The sequence below is a fragment of the Pongo abelii genome, chromosome 18 (assembly GCF_028885655.2).
Source record: "Pongo abelii isolate AG06213 chromosome 18, NHGRI_mPonAbe1-v2.0_pri, whole genome shotgun sequence".
Classification (NCBI taxonomy): Eukaryota; Metazoa; Chordata; class Mammalia; order Primates; family Hominidae; genus Pongo; species Pongo abelii.
Window position 1 is genome coordinate 53,139,233 of NC_072003.2, and position 22,830 is coordinate 53,162,062.

At 41.5% G+C, this 22,830-nt stretch overlaps 1 protein-coding gene across 6 annotated transcripts in view; it reads left to right on the forward strand.

Moving 5' to 3' along the window:
• FTO (FTO alpha-ketoglutarate dependent dioxygenase) overlaps positions 1-22,830 on the forward strand; it is a 408,414-nt gene that overhangs the window by 200,644 nt on the left and 184,940 nt on the right.

Consider the following 22,830-nt stretch of genomic DNA (forward strand, 5'->3'; position numbering starts at 1 on the left):
CAAATGCCATGGCATTCAGGAATGTCAGTGTTGGAAGGGACCCGAGAGGTGATCATCTTCTCTTCCTTTTTGGAAAGGAAGGACTCAGAAGGATGTAGGCTTTTCTGGGGGGCATAGAGCCAGATAATATAGAACCCCAGATTTCCCAGTTCCCAGTTCAGTGGTTTCTACCACTCCCTAAATATCCCGTGGCTGTGCTTGGGATATTTCTCTGATGCATTCACCAACTTTCAACGGTGTGCCAAGAGCAAAATAAGATAAACTGAGTGTTTTTCTGGAACTTTTTCTCTACCCTGTGTTTGGACCTGGCGTATCAAAATGAGGCTATCTGGTGTTGAGATGGACACTATTTTTGCTCACCCAGCATTCATTCCTCCTTCTCTGGCAGCATCCTCATGTTGCCTTGTGGAGCCATTTTCTTCATTGGCTAGAGGGTGAGGTGCATTGTCTTATTCTGGCTCCTCCATGAGCATATGACCTGAGCCAGATCTTTCACATGAGCTTTCTGAGAGCTGTTTGCTTGTAAATATACATACAATATCATAGACACAGGATGCAGAATTCAAAAGTTATCAACGTGGCCGGGCATGGTGGCTCATTCCTGTAATTCTAGCTCTTAGAGAGACTGAGGGGCGAGGATCACTTCAGACTAAGAGTTCAAGACCAGCAACATAGCAAGACCTTGCCTCTACAAAAAATGCAAAAGACTTAGCCAGGCGTAATGGTACATGCCTGTAGTTCCAGCTACTCGGGAGGCTGGGGCAGGAGGATCACTTGAGTCTAGGAGTTGAAGGTTACAGTGAGCTGTGGTAGCACCACTGTGCTCTAGCCTGAGTGACAGAGTGAGACCCTGTCTCTTACAAAATAAAAATAAAAACAAAGTTATAAAAGCCTATCCTGTGAAAAGCTTGTTTCTCTCCCCTCATTCCTCCAGCCACTCATTCCCGTCCCAAGAGGCTAGCACTATTCTTAGTTCTTTCCATACTTTTCTAGGGATATTCTAGTTTTTTTTTTTCCCTTGAGACAGAGTCTTGCTCTGTTGCCCAGGCTGGAGTGCAATGGTGCAATCTAGGCTCATTGCAACCTTCGCCTCCTGGGTTCAAGCGATTCTCCTGCCTCAGCCTCCCGAGTCACTGGGATTCCAGGTGCCCACCACCACACCAAGCTAATTTTTGTTTTTTTAGTATTTTTGTAATTTTTGTATTTTTAGTAGAGACAGTCTAGCCATGTTGGCTAGACTAGTCTCGAACTCCTGACCTCAAGTGATCTGGCCGCCTCAGCCTCCCAAAGTGCTGGGATTACAGAAGTGAGCCACTGCGCCCAGCTGAGATATTCTATATAGTTACAAACGTTTCTGTATTTTTTTCCCTACATGAATAACACTATGTCTTAGAGATTGTTCCAAATTTGTATGTTCTTTTAAATAACTGTGTAGCTTTTTGTTGTATGGTTCCATAACTTATGTAACCAGACTCCTACTGTCTTTAGTCTTCTGCTTTTACAAATACTGTTGTAGTGAGTATCCTAATACATAACATTTTTCACAAGTGAGGTCTGTGGTAATTAATACCTAGGAGTAAAATTGTTGGATCAAAGGATATGTGTACTTTTAATTTTAAGAGAGATGGTCAAATGCCTTCCATAGAGTTTGTAGCAGGGTTTATATGTGTGTGTGTGTGTAAATGTGTGTATTTATAGATGTATATACTATCTATATGTATGTATGTAGAATTTAGATACATATATAAACGTGTATATTTACATATAGATTAGTTTATGTACACATATAAACATAGACAATATACATATATGTTATCTATGTACATGTGTATATGTATCTATATTTACATATAGATATATGTATATACATATATGTACATGTGTACATATGTGTCCATATAGCTCCAGTTTCCCAACATCCTCACCAGTGCAGTGTATCATCAGACTTTTTTGCAGGAATGATTGGTGAAAAATGGTGCCCCATTTCCATTTGCATTTCTCTCGTTCCTGTTTTACTGAGAAAGAAACTAAGGCTCAGATGTATGAAAAGATTTGTCAGGTCATAGGAGCAGGGAGCAACAGAGCTGGGGTTTGCACTGAGGTGGGAGCAACTGTTCTCTTAATCGCTATAATAATCTTTACCCAGGCTCCATTCTGTTACTGCAACTGAAGAATCCCAATACATATAGCGGTTCCCATGAGGAACACTCATCTGTCCTTGACTGGTAAATGTGGGAAGGCTGTTCTCTTTCACCATGGACTTGCGCGTCAAATCAACTGATCAGTCTGGATGATGAGTGCAGTTAGCGTGACATGCAGTGATGTTATTACATGGTGGAATTGAGTTCCACACGGGGTGTAGGTGGCCCTTTATGTACCCTGCTGAGTTCTAGGGCTTTGTGCTATAACTATTTTTGGCAATGGAAGGTGAAGGGAGGGCTCCTCATCCCTGGAAACATGGCACTTTGCCTGATTTTCTGTTTAAAGTTATGTTCCTGTTGGAATCTATTCAGGTCTGAGTTTCAGTTGTCGCCTTCTGATATGATGAGCCTCCTTGGCCTCTCCTGCTCGCCTCATTCTTCCTCCACCTGTCAGTCTTCATTAGGATCATTTAAACACTGACTCATTCTCTGCTCTGGGCCTTTTCCTGCTTGGCTATGGAACTGCAGGTTGAAGCCTTTACCTTGCACTCACAGTTTGTTAGGTAAGAGTTTTATTTCAAGAAGACTTTGCGGGGAACTGTGATGACTGGAGAGTGGTTAGAACAATATTTTCTAATAAAGACAAGGACGAAAAGAGATCTCGGCAGGGGTGGAGAGCTTTCTTTGACCCCTTACTATATTTGAGTGGGTAGACACTAATTCTCAGGAGTTGGGGGCCTTACTAGACCACATCTCTTGCTGTGTTGTCTCATGTTATGTTGTAAAATGAGCATCTGTTGCTGGCTGTATGACCCATGTGATCAGCCACTCCGTCACCTTTGAAGTGGTCAGGCTTAGATACTCTTGGGTTAAGAGCTTTAGCTTTCAAGTTAATCAGACTGGGGTTTGGGCCCTGACTTCATCATTTTGTTGTGTATGACAGTGGCAGTCATATGGAGAGTCTCAAGTTTCTTCATTTGTAAAATGGAGATAATAATAGTACCTCCCTTAGGAGATTGTTGTGAGATTTCCCTGAGATAATACGTGTAGTGTTTTATGCATTGCTTGGCATCTTTTGCATTTTTGCTTTGAATCTGCTTCTTTTATTCCTCCCGCCATCCTGCTAATTCGGTGACCCCTTAACTTTCACCTGAGTTCCTGTTGCTCCCTTAGACTCTCATCTTATGTTTGTGCATATGTATAATCCATGCTTTCCATTCAGTTCTCTGTTCAAAAGTCACCTCACAGTGGCCCTTTCTCTTTTTACCATGTTTTATTTTTTTCCTGAGAGTATTTATCACTGTCCGAAATTATGTTTTATGTGTTCACCTATTACCTGTGCTATTCTATAAGCACCTTGAGAGCAGGGACTCTGTCTCACATACTGCTGTGTTCTTGGTGCCTGAAACAAAGTCATAACACAACACATATTGGTTGAACAAGTGAAGAAGCAAATGCTTCATGGGTGTACGCTGTCTCTGAGGTGTACCCTTTTATGCTAGTGGTGCTTTGTTTGTGATATTTGTTGAATGCCTTGCTGTTCCTTCTTTTTTGGTGTAATCCATTTGAAAAACTCCCTTATTTTAAAAGATTCAATAATTATCCATTACTAACTGCAGAAATCTTATCTTTTTCACTTTCTCTGGAATGTAATTTCTCGGCATTAGACTCTGTCAACATTAGCATTTATATCAAAGACACTTCATGCAACTTTTTAAAGACATAAGCACCAGCTCCAGGCTTTGGGGTTCAGTAGCCATAGCTCTCGATCTTGGCTGCATATTTGAAACACCTAGGACAATTTTTAAAATTTTTTATCAGTTAGGTCCCACCTCCAGAGATACAGATTTAATTGGTCTAAGCTGTGGGTCCCTTTTGATTCTAATGTTTCGCCAAGTTGCAGTATGGTTCAAAACCTCCCAAGTAATCCTGACATGTGTTTAGGGTTGATAATTACTGTTCAACAGGCACCTGACCTCTCACCAAGTTAGATTTGATTGAACGGATGAATATATGAACAGATTAGCGAATGAACAGGAAGGCTCCCTCACTTTAAACCAACAGAGAGGTATTGAGTGCCTGCTGTGTTTCCTTCATTCTGTGGGGGACTTGGGAGGGAAACAGCTATGTTTATGATTCTTATGTAAGGTGGAAGATGATGTTGATAACTATGGTAGAAACAGACTATGAAAGCTTGGAAGATGGTAGGATACATTTAGGTAGATCCGATTTCAAAGCTTCACAGTGAAGCATTTTGAGTTGATTCTTATAGAATGGAGAGAATTTTAACGGGGGGATGGACATGAGAAAAGAGTGGCTAGTTCCTATGGAGAGAATAACGTGTAGAGTGGTAGAAGCAGGAAGATGCAGATTATATAAGGCTTCTAAAGTGGACCAGTGGCTGTCCATCCCCCCAAACTAGCCCCCTTCTAGAGTTCCCTAACTGAAGAAGCAGCACCATTCCACATCCAGGTCTTCATGCCAGAAGGAGAGGAATCCTTCTTGAAACTTCCCTCTCTCCACCCCAGGTACCCAGTGGGAGAACTCTTACCTTTGAAATACCTCTCAAAGTTGTCCGCTTTTCATCTCTCCTGCCACCAGCCTTCCTCTGGGCTACTGCAGTAGCTTACTCTGTGGTTTCCTATACTCTTCACACAGCAGCCAGGATAATATTATCATATGCAAATCTAATCATACCCCTCTCTGTGTAAACTCATTAACGGTTTCCACTTGCTCTTAGGAAAAAGACTAAAATATAGATGCTCCTCAACTTACGATGGGTCTGTGTCCTGATATACCCATTGAAAGTTGAAAATATTGTTAAATTGAAATTGCATTCAATACACCTAACCTACCCAACATCATAGATTAGCCTAGAGTGACTTAAACATGCTCAGAACGCATTAGCCTACCCTTGGCAAGATCATCTAAGACACAGCCTATTTTATGATAAAGTGTTGGATATCTCATGTAATTTATTGAATACAGTACACTGTAGAGTACAGTATTGGTGGTTTGCCCTCATGGTAGCTTGGCTGACGGGGAGCACAAACTCTCTGCCACAGCCCAGCATCATGAGAGAGTATGGGACTGTGTGTCACTAACCTGGCCAATGATAGAAATGCAAAATTCAAAGTATGGTTTCTACTATGTGCATATAGCTTTTGCACCCTAGTAAAGTTGAAAAATTGTAAGTCAGACAAACCATCATAAGTCAAACTGTCATAAGTCAGGGACTGCCTGTCCTTTATCCTCAGCCCATCTTTTCCTCCTCACCTTTCCTCCAACCCCTTCACTCCCTGTATTCCTACCACAATGGCCCTTTCTCAGGCAGTCTAATCACATCACGCTCCCTTCTTCTTCAAGGCCTTTGCACATGTCATTTGTTCTTCCTGGAATGTCTTCTCTCACCAAGAGAGGAATAGAAATTATTTCTACTCATTTTAAAGATACCAGCTCAATTACTCCTTCCTCAGACAAGACTCCCTTGACCTGTCTGACTAGGTCAGGTCCCTGCACTATACTTTACCATGACTCTCATGAAAGCCATGCTTGAGAGCTCAAGCTTTATTCCGGAGGCACTGAGGTTCTATGGCAGATAGAGTTTGAGAGTACTTACCTGTTTCGTGAAGGTCCAGTGCTGCTAGAGACATTAAAGTTGCTGAAGAGGTTTTTGGTCATTAATTTGTGAATCTTATTAACCATCCGTTGACAAAGAACTGAGAATTGTTGATCATATTGTAAAATAGAATGTAAATGGCCATGCAGTTTCTTTGTACAGATTCTCCCAATTATTGGAATATGAGCCAATTCCATAGTATTAGTTTAGGTCCTATTATCTGCAATAAGACATCCCTCGTCAGATTTTCGTTGTAAGGGGCAAGTCTAAAATGTCCAACCATTCCATGCAAACTTGTAGTAAAGCCATTGTCTAGTTATTAACGAATGATGAGCAGGTGAGTGAATTGACAGGAATTATTCTTTTGAGATGTTTCCTCTGGTAGAACCTCAGTTATGGCCTCTGTCATTCTCCCTTCCTAATTTCATTATCTTCCAAATATTATTGACCTCAGATGTTAAGAAAGGTCCAGGTTCCTGGGGGTCGCCACATCGTTCCTTCTTTTGCCAGATATAAGCAACTTTGGGAACCTTGGCTACCAGCCTTTTCCTGTCGGGAAGGTCTGGTGCCATCCTCTTTGATATCGCCCTGTGCCTGTCTAGGTTGGCAGTCTTGTGACAAATCAGGACCTGTCATGGCCCGTGGGTACTTTGGCACTTCAGAGCCATGCAGAATATGGACAGTGGGTTTGGAATTGTCATTGAGATGCCACTTTCTTATTCTTCTTGTGTTGGTGCCTAGAGTCACAATCCAGCCTGAAGGGCCAGGAGGTTTTCTGGCCCAGGGTAGACCCCCTTGGCCCATGTACAAGAATCTTCATGCTGACTGAGTTGGAATCTCCTGGTGAGAAGTGATTTGTTGTCCTGATGAGAATGTAAACACTTGCTAAAGTTGAGTTTCGTCTCTCATGTGAGTTCTATTATAGCCTTCTGTGTTTATAAACATGTCTTGAGCATGAGGGAGAAATGTGGTAACCTTTGAGCCCCCAAGAAAATGTTCATTTGTTCTCTCTATGGGCTGAAATTAAGATAACTCAGCATCCTTCTCTGAGCATCCCATATCCCTCTTGCTTTTCCTAGCAGGTCTGGTATGATGCCCAGTCTGCCATTTCCTAATTGTTCCATCCTCTTCCAGTAGAGTCTGTTGTCTTTTGAAAAAGTACAGTTCATATTCAGCAGGCATCTAACAGCGGGGCTCAAAGTTCAGGGAAGTCCTCAGTCCAGTCTAACAAACTGTTATTAAATTTTTTTAAAGGTGTAAGGTGTCGAACATTTGAGAAAACAGAGTTGCTGCCCTTGTGCTGCTCACATGTGTGTTAGCACATGTAACAGACATATACATGAATAAGGCATGATGTGCAGTGGCAAATGAGGGGGTAGAAAATACATGTTCTGAGGGTGCTGCAGAGAACAGAAGTCAGATTCAGAAAACTGGGCAAGACTTTATGGAAGAGGCGTGCCTTTCAATTGTGCCTTGAAAGGTGAATTAGATTTTAACAGGCAGATATTTGGTGGGTGAAAAAGAGGGACAGAGAGCCCCCCACCTTTTTTTTTTTTTTTTTTTTGAGACAGAGCCTTTTTTTTGAGACAGAGTCTCACTCTGTCACCCAGGCTGGAGTGCAGTGGGGCAGTCATGGCTCACTGCAGCCTCCGCCTCCCAGGTTCAAGCGATTCTCCTGCCTCAGCTTCCCAAGTAGCTGGGATTACAGGCACCCGCCACCATGCTCGGCTAATTTTTGTATTTTTGGTAGAGACAGGGTTTCACCGTGTTGGCCAGGCTGGTCTCGAACTCCTGACCTCAGGTGATCTGCCCGCCTTGGCTTTCCAGAGTGCTGGGATTACAGGTGTGAGCCACCACGGCCAGCTGAGAGCCCCTTTTTTTAAACAATTTTTTTTAAGGGACAGGATCTTGCTCTGTCATTTAGACTAGAGTACAGTGGTATAATCATAGCTCACTGCAGCCTTGAACTCCTGGGCTCAAGCGCTCCTCCTGCCTCAGCCTCCCAAATAGCTGGAAGTATAGCTCTACCACCACATAGTCTAGCTACTATGCCCGGCTAATTTATTATTTGTGGAGATGGGGTCTCATTTTGTTCCCCAGGTTGGGACAGAGCCCATTTTAGACAGTACAAACAATAGGCACAAGAAGGATGGCTCTGTAACATTAGTAGGGCATATTTGCAGAAAAGTATGTGGTGCCTTGTAACCAGTACTTCCAGTACCTAGGTGGGGTGGAACTAGAGAACAAGTAGAGGGGGCAGAATGGGGCCAGCTGATGAAGAGCTTTGAATGATACACTTAGAAATTTGGCCTTTGTTCTGGAGACAGTGGTTGGAGCTGGATTCAAAATTTTTTGAGTAGGAAAGTGATCCAATCGACCCATTCTTCTAAATTAGAACTGGTAGCAGCATTGTTGATAGACTAGAGAGGAGAGGCTGGAGGCATGGGGACCTGCTGCAAAAATTTTGGTGCAAAATTATGAGGTTCTGAACCAGGGCAATAATTGGAGGGAATTAAAAGGGGCGGTAAATTCAGAGTTTTTGTTGATTGTTTGAGATTCAGTCTTACTGTGTCACTCAGGCTGGAGTGCAGTGGTGTGATCTCTGCTCACTGCAACCTCCGCCTCCCAGGTTCAAGTGATCCTCCTGCCTCAGCCTCCCAAGTAGTGGTATTACAGGTGCGCACCACCATGCTCGGCTAATTTTTGTAATTTTAGTAGAGACGAAGTTTCCCATGTTGGCCAGGCTAGTGTCAAACTCCTGACCTCAGGGGATCCTCCTGCCTCGATGTCCCAAAGTGCTGAGATTACAGGTGTGAGCCACTGCACCCAGCCTGTTTTGTTTTTAGATAGGTACATAGAATTCACCATCAGTTTGGATGACAGAGCTGAGAGATGATGAAGTCACAGGCAATTTTACAAGATTTCTTCTAGTCTTAGTTATTAGATGGATGGTGATACCATTTACCAAGCTACACCCAAGACGGAAGTTTAGGGGCAAGTGAGTTTGAGCAGCCGATATACCGAACATCTCAGAAGAGCTGAAAATACCAGTCTGGAACTTGGTAGAGACGTCAGAGCCAAGCGTAGATTTGGGAGTTTGATTTATGTCTGCAGTAGGCATTCCTTTCATGCCTATCATGTGCCTGGCAGTGTTCTCTCATATGTTAACTCAGGCTTGAAAACACTTAGCACATGGCAGGCATCTCCATAGAGACAGTGGCTGAGCGACTGGAGTGAGTAAGAGAGAATGTAGTTTCAAGGGTAAAGGAGAACAAAGTAGGGTGACCTAGTCTGAAGGACATGCACAGAACAGCCAGTGGAACAGCCAGAGATAGCAGCGAGAGAGGTGAGAAGAGGACTAGGAGTAGGTGGCAGAATGGAGTGGAGGAAAGTCAGTGAATTTAATAGTGTTGAACCCTGCAGGGAAGTTAAGAAGTGGCCATACTGTTGCATTCAGCATGGGAAGAATTTCAGTAGAATGGTAAGGACAGGAGGACAAGGTGGGGGAAGATAGGTGAATCTATAGATGCATTTGTGTCATCTGATCTGAGGGGACATTTCTCAAAAACCATTCTGTGTGGCACTGATGTTTACCGGTCAACCTGGAGGTTCCTGAGAGGAAGTGCACTGTAGCCAGACATGGGGTATCCCGGCTAGCTTTACTCTGAGTTCTCCGGAAATCAGCCTGTAGACATTCAGTTGCCTGGTAGCTGACTAAATACAGGCTAACCTAAAGCCTTAAACATTTTAATTTGCAAAACCTTTGTTGTATTAAATCACCAATGGGAGGCAATTTAGCAATGCATCTCTAAAATTGCACTGGGCTCTGGCTGTGGTTTTGCAATTTATGTTGAAAACGAAAATTGAACTCTGTGGCATAAAAACGGATTGTTGATTTTGTGATTAATTTGGTCTCTAAGGCCAAGGAAACTGTTAATGCTGTATATCAGTTATAAAGTTGTGGTAGTATTTGTGGAGCAAAATGAAAAATCAATATCGTGACTACAGGATAGCTCTTTTAAAATCCAAGGTGTGTTTTGTTGCAAATTGCATGGAAGAAACTGTCCCCCAAAGGGACAAACATACCTTCCTTATTTCACAAGTGTGTGTCTGTTGTGGAAAAACAGAGGAAAATGGTTGGGCATTATTACAGTATAGCTGGGGGTACTGGGAGAAGGATCAAATTGTTGCAATTTAGAGTAAAACCTCACTTACAGTTACCTGTGTCCTAAGGCAACCTCCAGGAATAATCTCTGGGAGGGTTGTGAGTCAGAAGTCCAGATACCAGGGTTACACTTTAGCCTCTGCTAATCAGTTGCTGGTATCAGACCAGCCTCTTCCCCTCCCTGGCATGTTTTGTGGTTTTATATGTTAACTTCAGAGATGCACTGACATGCGTCAGTGAAAAAGGAGTGTCTTCCATTAGCATCATTATGAATACTACACCAAAGGGGTTTGTTTATGTTTTCCATTCCTAGAAGTGAATACACTTCTTTTCTATTAAGCCCGTGTATTTAGAGAGGAGTGTGGGGGAAATTCTTTCTTGTTTTGCTTTTTGTTTTGATAAAAGCAAATGGTTCCCACTCACCATAGCAAAGAATCATCATCAACAGATTGCATGGGGAATGTTGAGGTTGGAGCCTCTTCTTAATGGGGGATTTTGAGAACCAGGACATGACTTATTCACCGGTTCATTTCTGCTGGCCACGATGCTTAGATGAGAAGTAGATCTCTCAACATCCAGGCACATTTGTTCTGCGATTCCTACCATTTTCCTGAGTAGTGCTGGGATTAATTAAGTCTGATCCGCCATCCAGTTGAAATTTACTACCAGCTTCTTAGCCTAGTATATATTATCCTTACAAGTCAGGCCTCACCTTGAGGTCAGAAGAAGATGCAGCTTCTTCAAGAAAGAAAGTGTTAGTGGAAATACGAAGAGTTCCTTCCAGTGAACTGTGCCTGAAGTGGCCTTTGTAAACTGCTTCTGTGTGACTTATAATTATTTGAGTGCTGGGGGTTTTGTGGTAGATTTTCTTTGATGTATGGGCAGTGGTGGTAATTTGTTTCTTTCTTCCCCCTTCTATTTTGCTTTGCCTCATTTCAACTTAAGCAATGAATTGTGTGGTCTTTTATAATATAGAGATTAGTGTAGCCATTTTTAGCCAGTTTTTATCATCTCCCTTAGGAGCTGACTCTATGCAAAAGAAACACTTCTGTCTTGTCAGAATGACAGTGATTACCCCACAGTTTGGATCATCTCCAGCAGCTTTGTTCCCTGAAAAGCGAATTTGATTTGATGAATAAAAGTTTGGTGTATTTGATGAGTCAGAGGGCAGGAGAATGTCCTTGTCTCTGATGAGGTTCTTACAGTCAGACACATTGAACATCAGGGATAAAATAAACCTTAATCTCCGAAGGAAAAACCCTGGAGCATGAAACTGTTCCCACTAGAAATGCTGTAAATCTTGCAAACCATGTAGGTTTTCTGTTTGGGGCAACATCAAAGCCCAGTGACTTTAGAGATTAAAGTGTATTTGACAAGCAAAACTTTCCCTGTGCCTTGCTCTTTATGAGATTTGGCCTGTCTCTTGCCTTTGTTTCACCTCGGTATGATTTCCTTTCTTCCTGAGTAGGAAGTATCACCTCAAGTCTGGGGTAGGCAGCCATGATTTGTTCATTTAAAGCTGGTCGTAGACCTGGCGCAGTGGCTCATGCCTGTAATCCTAGCACTTTGGGAGTCCGAGGTGGGTGGATCACCTGAGGTCAGGAGTTCAAGACCAGCTTGGCCAACATGGTGAAACCCTATCTCTACTAAAAATACAAAAATTAGCTGGGCGTGGTGGTGCACTCCTGTAATCCCAGCTACCCAGGAAGCTGAGGCAGGAGAATCGCTGGAACCCTGGGGGGCGGAGGCTGCTGTGAGCCGAGACCACACCACTGCACTCCAGCTTGGGCGACAGAGTGAGACTCTGTCTCAAAAAAAGAAAAAAAAAAAAAAAGCTGGTCATAGGCCCTGGCCACAGTCCCTCGGCCTTCTCGCATTGTCCTGCCCCAGTGGAGGACAGTGTCTTCTCATGATCACTTCCCACGGACTCTCTTATTTGTGGAAGAGTTTCAGAGCCTTTTGGTGACTCAAAGAACATCAGAAGACAGGAAGACAGTGGTTTGCCTCAGCTTCGACTTTAGCATTTCTGTTTCTTTTAAAACCATCTCCTGTGATGTCTTAGAAGAAATACTTCTTCTTTCTTTCTTTTTTCTTTTTTTTTGGCCTGTTTCTAATTCTATTTTGGAGTTCTCAGTGCTTTCTCTTTCGCACATTGGAAATAAATGACTGCATTTTTGTTGAAATAAATTTTTTTTTTGCAGATAAATAATTGTTTAACAGAATAGAAACTTTTCTTCAGTAGCGTCTTTTTTGGAAAGTAAGTTACAAGATTTTGCTTTAAAAATACAAACTATTTTTAAAGAATTGTACTCTCTAAAGTCAAACATTCCTGCCTCCTGTCAAGTCCCTATAAGATCTGGTCTGTGGCTACTTCTCAGGGTGGTCAGATAGCAAGAGGAGGACAGACTGGGAAGGCAAATGGCTTTAAGGGTAAACCCCACAGCGTAAAATCTCATTACTGGAAAAGTGCTTTGTGTTTAAGGATAGGTATTCCCATGTGGAAGGACGGCCATGGCGAATGCTTAAGGGACTCACTAAAATATCTTAAATTGTCTCCGTTAAACATGTAGCATCCTTAGAGGTCAGACAGAGCTGAAACTTGAACAGCTGTACAACAAGCATCTGAGATTGTTTTTAATTGTGTTTCCTTTCTCTAACAGCAGTAATTCTTGTTTATATTGTCAAGAACCTTTCCACTGAGCACAAGCGCACCATACTTGAAGGTCAAATGCTTAACCCTTCTGCATGGTTACAATGAAAATGGACCCTTTTGTTTTCGTTAACGTATACCCCAGCCATGTCTACAGGGAGAATGGGGGCCCCAAGCGTTCACCAAGCTGAAGTAACTTATTGTAAAAGAGCCACAAAGAGAGCATATTTTTGTTTCCATACAACAGTTGTTTAGCTTTTGCCTTGTGCACCCAACCATAAGACGGTATGCTTACTTATCAATGGCCAGAATTTTGGGGGACCATTTTGTTCCTTTGACCTGTGTTACTTTTTACTGACCCAACCAAATTGCTTAAAAAGTTTCCCTTTCTGCTGTCAGTGTTTAAAGCTGCTTAACGTCTCTGAAGTGATCCCCTCTTTCTTTTTAACACTTTACATTCCTGTTTATCACAGCACCTGTTACTGTAGTGAACCATGAAATCACAAATGCTATGCAGCTCTTATTGACCAGTAATACTTTATTAAATATAAATAGAGTATCCTCCCAGCTTCTGTATGGTGTATAAAGGTCTCAGTATATAGAGATAAATGCACATATGTCCATAGGTGCACATGTATTGTTTGCTGGGCAACAATCGGGAAAGGAGGATGTTTTATTTATTTGTCAGGCAAGAAATATTTCTTTTTCTGCTCCTTAAGAGTTAACCAAAACTAAAGGGGCCAGTTCAGCAAACATTAAATATGAGCCTCCAACATGAAGGCTTCTTTGTTACTGAAACAAAAATACCACAGCAGGTGGTAGACTCGAACACAGGAGGGAGGAGGAGGTTCAGTTGTTGCCCATTTTTCTAATCCTTTCAGAATACCCATTGTCTGAACCCCAAAGTTAACATGTTCCTGCTCAGTCTCATGGAGACAATTTCAGCGTGAAAGGGCTGTGCCCATCACTGGTTTTCGACAACAGTTTAATCTGTGGATATGGAATGTATAACCACTCAACAAGGCAGGAGAGGCAATTGTCTGTCTGAGATGAGCCAATAATATCTGCTTATCAAAGCATAAAACTATTCTGGATGTGGCAAGTTAGAGTTAAGTAGGAATTCATGCCAACCGCAGCAGTAGTTTGCAGGTTTTAGACTGTATTAATCAAGACAGAAACATGGCTTTTGTTGTCCTTGGGGCAGCTCAAAGCATCTTTGTGGTAACCACACTGGCTTTCTAAAGCTAAGGCTAAACTCTGCACAGTCTGCATCTATTTATATCAAGGTGCTTCAGTGGGGATATAGCTTTTAAAATGGATTCATAATTGAAGTTGGAATATTGTTTTCATTCCCTAAAACTGAATGAAATGTAGTTTATAACTCTGGACCTCAGAGTGCCCTAAGTGGGAGGCATTAAAAGATGAGTTAAGGGGCAAAGGCGGGCTAGCGGACTGATGCCTATTACTGCTCATGATGAATGGTACCACTATCCTGTTCATATGCTGGGTCCCTCTGTGTTCTCACTGAGCCATCCACAATAGTTTCTTTTATTCTAAATCACAGTTGGAACGATATAAGAAAATGAATGCAGTATAATGAGAATTAAAAAAATAAATTTGTGAGAAGTATAGAGTTGGAAATCTTGTTCCTATAAACGTAAGACACAAATTCTAATGAGCTTATAGATGGTCCGTAAATCATGTTTTGCTCATGTGAACATTGAACATTGAGTATTCTTTCCTAACCAGAGAGAAGCTACGATTCTGCTGCCTATGCCACACTTCAGATGGAATGATGGCCTCTTTTAGTGGCACTAAGTGTATACACAGAGCACTAAACGTATACACAGAGCAGTATCTGCCAACTTAAGCACTTTTGTGATCTTCTGGATAATACTAGCACTCAGAAGTTAACATTTCATCTGACACATTCCTTTCATATGTAGTATTCATAAATGTGAAAATAGCCCTAAATCATTATTTTCACCCTTGACCTGGGACACTATAGCTAGGGAGAATCTCTGGGATATCTGCAGTGGAGCTAAGGCTCGTCAACTATTTGGTGGTTGTCTTTCTGAGTTTAAAAAACGATGCTGTTTACTGTGACCTCAGGTCTCGGTCTGTGCGTCCAAGTGAGACTCTAGTCGGAGAGAGTCCCTGATTGGAGTCTCAGTCACCAGAAGTCCAGTCACCACTTCTTCCACCAGTGGAGACTGTCTCTGAACCCTAGTCTGTCAGTGAAACCATGGTCAAGGGCGTAGCATCATTAACCCCGATTCTGCCAGCCATCCTTACTCTGCTACCCCATGAGAATCTGGGCTACTCATTGAACACTCTGAGCCTGGATTCCTTCACTTGGAAAATGAGTTTGCTGAAGATACCAACCTGCCGTGTCAGTTTGTTAAAGGGAATACATGAGATGCTGCATCCCTGCCTCACGGAAAGTTCCTTATAGTTTGTCATTTCATAGTTTAGTGGGTAAGAGAGTGAACTCTACTACCCTCTGGGTTTAACTCTTGGCCCCACTACTTATCAGCTGTGTGATCTGAGGCAAGTTACTTAATATCTTTGTGCTTTGATTTTCTTTTCTGTAAGTTGGGATGATAATAAAGCCGATTTCACTGAATTGTTATGAGGATTTAAATTGGGATTACATGAAAAGTGATTAGGACAGGGCTTGGCACACGGTAAGTGTAAAATAAGTAATAGTTATTGTTATGTTTTTGTTATTGTTGTTGACACATTTCTGATTATGTATTTTACGTAGTCACTGTGATGGGTTTTTTTTTCATCATTAATACATTAATAAATGCACTGATATTTCCAGTTACTAGGTCCTGAATTCCTATTTGAGAGCCATACCACAAAATTGAGTGAATGTGTGTGTGTGTGTGTCCATCCATCCGTCTGTCCGTCGTCCATCTCCTCTGGGTAAATATGTGCCGAGTAGCAGGTAGTTCTGACGTTGAAGACTCCGTAGACAGTGGCGTTTAGGCAGGGACTGCATTTGTCTTAGGTAGATGTTATCTAAGGACAAGTACGGCAACTCTGCCCGTGTGATTTTCACTGAATTATCTTTTTCTACCAGATTGTTATTTTATTTAAGTTTTAATAGTTACAACGTCAATAGCATGAGCTTAGTGAGACATAGCTTTGACCTCAGGAATCTTAAGAAAAATAAGATTATTCTTATCTTAATAATAATAGAAAAATAAGATTATTAAGGGTGGGCCAGGTTTGTGGTGATATTTGTTAGTTATATCTTTGTTCCTACAGGTCTACATTTTAGTTCCGTTGTCTCAAAATGAAAAGATAATAGCACAGTCATGTGTTGCTTAATGATGGGGATATTTTCCGGGAAATGTCTCATTAGGTGATGTTGTTGTTGTGTGAACATCACAGAGTGTACTTACACAAACCTAGATGGTAGAGACTACTGCACACCTAGGCTATGTGGTGTAGTCTGTTGCCCCCAGCTTACAAACCTGTACAGCGTGTTACTGTACTGCACACTGTAGGCAACTGTAACACAATGATAAGTATTTGTGTATCTAGAGATATCTAAACATAGAAAAGGCAGAGTAAAAATATGGCATGATAATCTTATGAGACCACCGTCATATATGTGATCTGTCATTGACTGGAACATCATTATATGACACACAACTCTATTTAGCGAATCAGTATTAAATGATAACATGAAGATTATGATAGGCAAGGAACAGGACATTCTAGTAGAGCAGAGTAACTGTTTTATAAATCAAAATCAACCCTAAAAGCTTAATCAAATTTAACAGTTATTTTATGTCCCCTTTGGTCATCCTCCACCCTGTGTATATGTTGTATTTCCCAGCATAGATTGTAAGCTCCTAGTGGCCAGGTATTGTGACCTTCTGGATGTCTTCTGTATAGCAGAGACTCAAATGTCATTGATTGGTTTATCACATGGCAGTTTACCTTCAGTATGTTCCATTCCACGTGTTCTGTATAAACCGTGCTGGGCCTGGAGTTAGAACACCTGGTTTCTAGTCTGAGCTCAACTTCTTTATGAATTTTGATATTAAAGAGTTACTTAATTTAGCTGAGCCTCAGTTTCCTTGTCTATAAAAATGTGATTAATACTTGCTCTACCCAACACATATAGTTAGTATGAGGATCAAATAAGATGAAGTTAATGAAAGCACTTTCCAAACTTTGTCAGTTTACATATATGTTAGTTTCGGGCACAGGCGCCTGATGTCTGGGTTAGATTTGGCTCTGTTGCTTACTAATGATATAAAATTTGACAAATTACTTAACCTTTCTGAGTCTCAGTTTTTTCATCTGCAAAATGGAAATGATAATACCTTTATCTTATAGACTTATTTTTAGGATTCAGTAACATAGTATATGTGAGCAGCACCTGGCATATAGAAAGCGCCCAATAATGTTGGCTGCTGTATCATTATCATCATTATCATCAGTCAGAAAGTGTCGAGGTTAAGAGATATCAGCTTACCTGATATCGGTGCACTCTGCTACCCCATGAGACCCTGGGGTAAGACTGAATAGGGGGTGGAAAACAGTGTGGAGATGCCTTAAATAACTAAAAGTAGAACTACCATTTGATCCAGCAATCCCAACTACTGGGTGTCTACCCAAAGGAAAAGAATTCATTATACAAAAAAAGATACTTTCACATGCATGTTTACAGCAGCACAATTCACAATTGCAGCAATACGGAACCAGTCCAAAGGCCCATCAGCCAACGAGTGGATAAAGAAATTATGGTATATATATATATATACCAAATGGAATACTATTCAGCCATAAAAAGAAACAAAATAATGGCATTCACAGCAACCTGGGTGGAATTGGAGACCATTATTCTAACTGAAGTAACTGAGGAATGGAAAACCAACCATTGCATGTTCTCACTCATAAGTGGGAGCTAAGCTGTGAGGAGGCAAAGGCATAAGAATGATACAATGGACTTTGGGGACTTGGGGAAAAGGGTGGGAGGGAGGTGAGGGATAAAAGACTACACATTGGGTACAGTGTACACTGCTTGGGTGATGAGTGCACCAAAATCTCAGGAATCACCACTAAAGAATTTATTCATGTAACCAAATACCACCTGTTCCCCAAAACCTATTGAAATAATAATAATTTTAAAAAGACTAAATGGGGGAAAGAGAGGAATAAAGAAAGGCTTCATTTTTACGACTCATTTTAGTAGATTTAATATGACTCTGAGTGGCCAGTACTTTAGATTTATCCTAAATCTCAGTAGCAAAATTCTAGGGAGAAAAAGGAGCTAACACTTACAGACTGGCTGCCATGTGTCAGGTACTATGGTAAGGGCCTTATGTGTAAAAACTAAATCCTGTGAGCTCTCCGAAGTAGCTGCTATAAATATCCTCATTTTACATATGAGGAAACTGAGGTCCAGAGAGGATAAGTAACTTGCCTGTGGCCAGCTTGGTCGCTAAGGCAGTTGGCCTTCAGGGCCTTGGTTCTTCCTTCCTGTGCTAAAGTCCTCAAGTACAAGGGAGACCTCTTGAATCACCAAAAATAATTTTTTCTTCATTGCAGCCAAAAGCAGAGAAGTTTATGCATCAGCTTTGCTTTAATTTGAGTTTTTGTACTGTCCAGATCCCAGCCTACATAGGGCGACATATAAAGTGTAGAATTTGTATATGTGTATATATAATTTTCCCAAATCTTTCATTTTTAGATATACATTTCTCTCATGTTCCAAAACGCTGTCTGCTTAATGTTCCAAAGCATCTCCAACTCCATGTGTCTAGTATGGAACTCGTCCCTTGTGACTTTACAGTGGCAGGGGTTGGCATGGGGGATATACTGTGTTTGTGCCTCAGTTTTTTCATCTTTAAAATGGAGATGCTTGATATATGGTGATTGCTGGATTAAGTGAGATAATGTTGATGGAATGGTTGTTGGCATGGCAGGTCATAAGCACTAAATAAACATAGCTGTTGTTCTTATTGCCACTCTGGGGGGACCAGTTCTCTTGGCCTGGGGGCAGTAGTAAGGTCTCAGTAGGACCTTCTGGCTTCACTCTCATGAGCAGATAGAATTTCCACTAAGGCTTTGGTTTGGGTATTGCTGAAAGAGGAGTTGGGTGGGTAGGTGGGTGGGGGTAGATATATACAAAGGAGTGAATTATAACAAAGAGCCTTTTCTGCTTCAATTCTTGTGTAGAAAACATATGTTCAGTGATGCAGGCAGCAGTTGGGTTAAAGACACACTGTAGGGCCGCAGACAAAAGGCCTGTGCCCTTCCTGCATTCACAATGTTTCCAAACATATTCACTTGTCTCACTTGTTAGGGACTGAGCTGTCAGCTGGATCCTCTTGCAAGTGTGATTTCTTTTTCCCGTCCCCTTTCAAAGGCCGTCCCTCCCTTCCCCTCTCCCCCAGTGTTTTACACTTCATATAATCCAGTGTGCCCAACAGACCACTTCAGCCTTTGTGCTGCTGACGTTTAGGGGAAGGAGAGAATTGATCTGATGGAGATCTTGGGTAACTTTTCACTTGTCCAAGGATCGGAAAGTGCTAAGCCACTTTTAGGCCAAACATCATCAGTGGCTCAATTATTTCGTACTTGGTGTAGTTAGCCATTCTTCACCTTCAATTAACAGTTAGGACAATGAACAGATTAGTGCAGTGGAATTCTTAGAAGTAGCGGCTGGGAATTAGGGGCATGTGTGTGTTGTGGTGGGGTTGGGAGAGTTCTTGCTTTTATTTATAAAGTTAATAGTTTTTGATAAAAAGATAAAGATAAGGCAAGGCACCGTGGAAGTATTTGGAGAGAAGTCAGCTGTCATTCTAGTATTAATTATGTGAAATGTACAGGTATGTCCATGTTTAATTCTAGATTCAGGTAGTATTGCTATGTGCCATGGCTGCAGTTTGAGCATTTTCATTTTCTTTATTGAAGGTTTTGTGGCCCTGATGGGTTTATTTTCATCAGTGAGACTTTAAAAAGATATATTTATGTATATTACTTTTTGTTATATATATATATATAACATAACAGTATTAGGTATAATACTTTTATGTGTAATCTACTAACACTACTATTGAGGTAACAGTGAGCTAGAGATTTAAAGAATTAGCATGCTCAGTACTTCCATCACTGATTACTCTTGGGCATCTCACCCTCCCAAAAATGGACAAGTGAAAATCTGCAAAATGAGAATTACATGATCATCATACTTTATAAAGCATACCGTAATAAAATAAAAACAGTTTTATAGATGATGGTCAACAACAACAATTGTCTTGTCTTTGTAGAGATCTTGGATTGTGTCTTCATTCCCATATCATTGAGTCAGTTTTAATGCTCTTGTTTCCTTTTTTTCCCCAGGAGTCTTGCTCTTGCTTTCTGTTTCATGCTATTGTTTATTAGTTGGGTTGTTCATCCTGAGAAGCAGCAGCATATCCCGAGGAAGGAGAGGCAGTAGGCAGGCAGAGAATTTCCCATTGGCTTAGAGCTGTGAATGGGTTGTTAGCTCATTTTAGCTGTGGAGCAATTATAATCCTGCTAATGAATAGGCAGGCAAGTGGAGTTTCCCATATATGGTGTCTTCTGGTGTGAGGATAATTTCAACACCTAAAAATCCACAGACAAAAAAAAAGTCATATAAGTATTTTTTCACAGAAAACGCTAACAAAGTCATCCTCCCAATATGTGTCAGAACCAACAAAGGAAACTACTGATGGTGTTATAACTTTTAGTACTGTCATCTGAAAAATCCTTGAAAGGAAAACACTGTGGTAACGCATACATATTCCCCTCAGACTGAAAGTAACAGCCTGCAAAGATCTTAGTAGTGGGTGAAGCTAACAGACTGCAAGTTGGGATGAATTGCACCTAAGGTGGCACCTTTCTCTTGTGCCTGGAGTGGAATGTCACCCAGAACCAACAGTAGAACAACTGGGAAATAAATTGATATTCTTTCCCACATCGAATGGATTCATTTCACAGAGTTGGGGAGGAAGTGAGGATAATAAGAGTGTGTTTCTGAGGCTCTTCCTTCCAGCAGATAGGTTTTGTTTTCTTGGTTGTAAAGGAGGCTAATGCTTCAGAAGCTAGAGTGATTCCTGGGCTCTCTTGGTAAGACTAATTATGCTGTTTCCTGCTCCCGTCTATGAATCAGCTTGGTTACATAGAATGCATATAATAGTGACGAAGAGTAGACTCTACTGAAACAAACCAATCTATTAGGCTGCTTGGAAAACAGAGGGAGAAAGAAGAACAATGATTTTGTAAACTCCATAAAGGCCAAAAAAAGGCCTTCAGTAAGTATGCAGAGACTAGAAATCAAATCCCATTTCCTATCATAAGAAGCCTGTTGTTTCAGCCGTAGTAGTTAATGTACTGTATGTGAAAGATTTAAGACTGGTTGGAAAGCTCTGCTTCTGTTTTATTAGGCTGCTATTGAAAAGCCAACAGCATAACTTCGACTAGGTGCTTTGAGATTTCTTAATGGGCTGTCAGGGGCAAGACACCAGGGCTGTGCTATACTAGCTCTTTCCTGTACATTAAAACAACAGGGGCCAAACGATCACATACAGAAGTATGAATTACTTGATGCTTTCTCTGTTCCATATGGCCAGCCATGTCTTTGGCAATTAATCATGTACAAAATCAGTCGAGTGCTCTCTGAAGCATTGAAGTCAACATTTAGTTGTACCTGTGCCAGTAGGGGCAGTGGGGTTGCAGGCGTAAAATAGCAGGATGAGGGGCTGCTGGCGCCAAGGCCCAAGCAGCTGGCTTCTATAAATAACACTTTTTTTTCCTCTTTACCTTTCTCCCCCACTTTTTCTTTCTTTCTATTTTTTTTTTCTTTCCTTGACAAGTACATGGGGCTGTTTTTCACCATCATCTGAAACACCAGCGTTGCCAACTGGAGCTCTGAGGTCTAGCTTTCGTACACTGCCCCGACATCCGAGCTTAAACGTATGGGGCAGGCCATCTTTTCCCACAGCAGCCTGAACATTCCAGCGGTCGCCCACATGACTGTCCCCGAGAGTTTCTGCAGTGGCAGGCAGGCTGCTGTGGCTCCATGGCTTTTTGTCAAACAGAGGAGGCAGAGTGATTTCTCTACTCGTAGAAGGAGAGAGATGAGAGATATGGTGTAAGTGCTTTGGGGAAAAAACAAAAATAAGTAGTCATTCATAGTCATGGCTGTGATATTTTAGGATTTTGGGTTTTGTAAATCCATATCCATATATTTCTTCTGTGATATTTCCCCCCAAGACTTCATACATATAATGCTGCTGCCAATAGTCCTAATACCATTTTCTAACATTTATCAAGCATTTTGTGTATGCTGAGCACTGTGCTAAGCACTTTACATGGATTATTTCATTTACTCTTCACAAGAGCTTCACGAGTTCGGTGCTATTACTTATACCCCTTTATGGATGAGGAAACTGATCAAAGAAACATTTTCCCTGAATTCTTTCCTCATAGACATTCTTGATTACTCTCAGCTAGCCCCCTTAGCTCAATAGTACATGATGGAAAAACACTAAAATATGTCTTACTGGCACATTTTTGAGGAGTCATGTGGTGAACTCTGCGGAGATGTTCAGTCAAATAAAGTGGATCTTTGAGATGAACTGAACCAAGTGTGTCTTTAAGGTGGGAACAAAAGCCTGCTTTTGTTGGCAGCCTCTTGAAGACTTCTGCCTTTGTGCCTTCCTTTCAAGACAGTGGAGCTTATCTCCTGCTTTCCTGGGTGAGTAGACTATGAAGGGTGGGGGAGGGGAGGGAAGGATGAAGACAGCAGCCTTAAGTAGTCCAGTAGACGTGGCACCCAGTGGTGACTTGGTGTTATCTCTTAGCCGAGGTCATCCAGGATGCGTTTTCTCAAATTCAGGAAACAGGGGAAAGAAAGTTTTAACATTGTGTAAACATTGGCACCCCCAAAACCTCCTGCTCCCGGAGAGGGAGATAAGGTGGGCAGAAGGGCTGGGAGGAATGTTTATTTGTTCTGCCGCACTGTGGATCCAAGCATGCTGGAAATCTTTGGTGGTGCCCAGTCCAGTTTAGAAAATGTGAAGGCATCACTCAGCATTGAGCCAAAGAGGCCTCACAAAAGAGCCATCTTAAACTGACAATCACTAAATGAAGGAAGACCTGAGATCGACCTTTCTTTGATGGGACTAAGGCTATCTCAGTGGGTTCTGTGCCTTTCTTCTTTTTTTCTTTCTTTCTTTTTTTTTTTTTGGTTTTATACATG